Source organism: Oreochromis aureus, linkage group 1, assembly GCF_013358895.1.
Source record: "Oreochromis aureus strain Israel breed Guangdong linkage group 1, ZZ_aureus, whole genome shotgun sequence".
NCBI lineage: Eukaryota > Metazoa > Chordata > Actinopteri > Cichliformes > Cichlidae > Oreochromis > Oreochromis aureus.
The window spans coordinates 29092296-29095836 of record NC_052942.1 but is presented as its reverse complement, the minus strand read 5'-3'; positions in this window follow the sequence as shown (position 1 = coordinate 29095836).

Below are 3541 nucleotides of genomic sequence, written 5' to 3'. Positions count from 1 at the left end.
GATCCTGTGGGACTTCCAGATGCAGACGGACAAAATGGTGGTGGCTAACCAACCGGACATAGTGGTGGTAGACAAACAGAAGAAGACGGCTGTAGTGATCGATGTAGCGGTTCCGAATGACAGCAATATCAGGAAGAAGGAACACGAGAAGCTGGAGAAATACCAAGGGCTCAGAGAAGAGCTCGAGAGGATGTGGAGGGTGAAGGTAACGATGGTCCCCGTGGTAATCGGAGCACTAGGTGCGGTGACTCCCAAGATAGGTGAGTGGCTCCAGCAGATCCCGGGAACAACATCGGAGATTTCTGTCCAGAAGAGCGCAGAACTGGGAACAGCTAAGATACTGCGCAGGACCCTCAAGCTCCCAGGCCTCTGGTAGAGGACCCGAGCTTGAAGGATAAACCGCCCGCAGGGGCGAGATGGGTGTATATATATATATATATATGTGTGTGTGTGTGTGTATATATGTATATATATATATATGTCATACACCAAACAAATAACAAACTCTGCTTAATACATATACTGCAGGAAATTTGCACAAGCAGCACTGTCAATATGGTGCTGCTTGTGTGCTTGCTCCTTTTAATTTAGTAGTGCATGCTGCAGGCAGGTGGCAGGACATGGCATGGTCACTCACTAACTGGGATTCACTAGTTTATTACCTGTGCTATCCTCACACAATTTCAAATCACTTGATTTTCTACAAGGAAACTGGCAAGTTGAAGAACATGAAATCTCTCTGTGTCGGACGTTTGTGTCGCATGTGCAAAAACAGATTTTTTTAGGTCACAATAGTTTGTGTATATGTCTTTCCTGCATTAACTATTAAAAGAATTCTTGAATTCTTGATGATCTGCACAACATACTTTTAAGTGGAGGGGTGAAAGGAAGCTGAGTGTGAAAGCAGAATAAAGGGCTGGGGTACATTAAGGCAGAAGGAGTATCGGGTTGGGAAGGGTGTAAAGGAGAGCGTTGCGAAATTTAAGGGGTATTTTGGTTTATGTAGTTCAAAATTGAAAGTACAGAACTGCTTTTTTCCCAAAGGAATAATGCAATTGTAGGTATTTATTTTATCAGTTGCTTATGACTGAAATGTCCAGTGTTGTGCATATGAAAATGTAAGAAATTGTGCTGTCAAATATAAGTGCCACTATTATGTAGCTTTAAACTGAACATGCAATAAATCCACATGGACTAGTAACCCAGTTCCTAAAGAAATATAAGTTTCTGAGGCAGGTTTAGAACAATGGGTCCCTGATTAGAATCATGAACGGCAAAAATTTAAAAAAATAGAAAAGAAAGTTGCTGAAGGTATTTGTCTTTGTCATCTGGGTGGAAGCCCCAGATTCTGGGCATTCATTGTTGTTCGGACTTAGTCCAGTAGATGTATTTCCTGCAGGGTTATCTGAAAAAAACAACTCATAACAGTCTGACTTTACAAGACCAGTTCTCCTCACATTAAGTACTGATCAAGTGTGTAGTAGACAGTGAATCCACTTTTCAAATGCTGCAGTTGCATTTGTTTGAATATCCTAGGATATTTCCTGGGTTTATGTTGAATTACATACAACTATTGAGTGTGATCAATGTAACACTCAGTCATGCAAGTTGGACAGTACAGTAGCTGATGTAACATTCATTTGCCACATTAAAATAAGAGTTGCAAAGTAGAGAGCAACCCTGTTACCTGAAGTGCTTGGTTCTGCTGAGTTTTCCTCTTTTGTTGCTTTTTTTTTTTTTTAAGAGTATCATATATTTTACAATGAAACATGTCTGTCTCTTAGATGCTATAACATTTCTAAAGCTACATTATATTGCCAAAAGTATCTCCTCACCTATTCAAATCACTGAATAAAGGCATTCCAATTGCTTTCATGGCCACAGGTGTATAATATCAAGCATCTAGGCATGCAGACTGCTTCTGCAAACATTTGTGGAAGAATAGGTCGCTCTCAGGAGCTCAGTGAATTCTACCCTGGCACTGGGATAAGATACCACCTGTGTAACAAGTCCAGTCTTGAAATTTCAACTTTTAGCAATATTATAACAAGTGGAAGTGATTAGGAATCATAGAAACTTAGCCATAAAGTGTTAGGACGTAGAATCACAGAGTGTAGTCAGTGGATGCTGAGGTTCCTAGTGTGCAAAGGTCACCAACTTTCTACAGAGTCAGTCACTACAGACCTCCAAACTTCGTGTCCTTCAGACTGTCTCAAGAACAGTGCATAGAGTTTCATGGAATGGGTTTCCATGGCCAAGTTGCCTTACATCATCAAGTGCTATGCAAGTGCCTCTAGATCAGTGGAGACTTGTTCTCTAGAGTGAAGAATTATGTTTCTCTGTCTGGCAGTCTGATGGACAAGTCTGAGTTTGGTGGTTGCGATGAGTACAGTACTTGTCTGACTATATTGTACCAAGTGTAGTGCAGATTTTAGTGTGGTGTCTAGTGTATGAGGCACTTTGTGACTTCAGCATCCATGGAGATATTAAAAATAATGTTGTCAGGTGTTGTCCTCGGTCACTTTGTTCCAGTGAAAGGAACTCTTAAGGCTTCAGGATACCAAGACATTTTGCACAATTTCATGCTCCCAACTTTGTGGGGACAGTGATGTTCCAACATGGCTGTGCACCAATGCACAAAGCAAGGTCCAAAAAGATATGGATAAGCAAGTATGGCGTGAAAGAACTGCACATTGACCGATTTACTTGCGTTTTGTTTGTTTCTTTCTAAATAGACAAGTTATCTCATAATGGACTCTGTGGACATAGTGGACTCCATGTGGTTTATTTGAAGAGTTTTAGTCAGGTTTCAGCTCTCATTATACAGAAATGACATTATACATGCTTCTTTAGACAATATCGTTAGAAGGCATAGCATACACTTGCACTGCTATGCAGATAGCATCCAATTAAGTCTGATAACACACACCAATTAGTTAAATTGCAGGAATGTCTTAAAGATATAAAGACCTGGATTGCCTTAAATATTCTGCTTCTAAATTCACATAAAAGTGAGGTTATTGTAATCCGGCCTAAAAATCTTAGAAATGCAGTATCTAGCCAGATACTTACTTTGGATGGAATTTCCTTGGCCTCCAGTAAGGCTGTAAGGAGAGCTCTTTGCTCCCAGACTGTGGGCTTGTGTGTGGTTCCTAGACTATTTAAAAGTAGAATAGAAGGCAGGGCCTTCTCCTTTAAGCCCCTCTTCTGTAGAACCAATCCAGTTTGGATTCAGGAGACAAACACCCTGTCTACTTTTAAGGTTAGGCTTAAAATTTTCTTCTTTTGGTAAAGTATAGTTAGGTTTGGATCAGGTGACCCTGAATCCTCCCTTAGTTATGCTGCAATAGCTCTAGACTGCTGTGGGAATCCTATGATGCACTGAGTTCTTCTTCTTCAATCATCTTTTTCACTCACTATATGTTAAAAACCTCTCTTCATTTAATTAGTGTGAATGCTTGTAAAAGCATTCACAGTATTGTTGTTGTAATCTTTATTAGTGTGAATGCTTGTAAAAGCATTCACAGTATTGTTGTTGTAA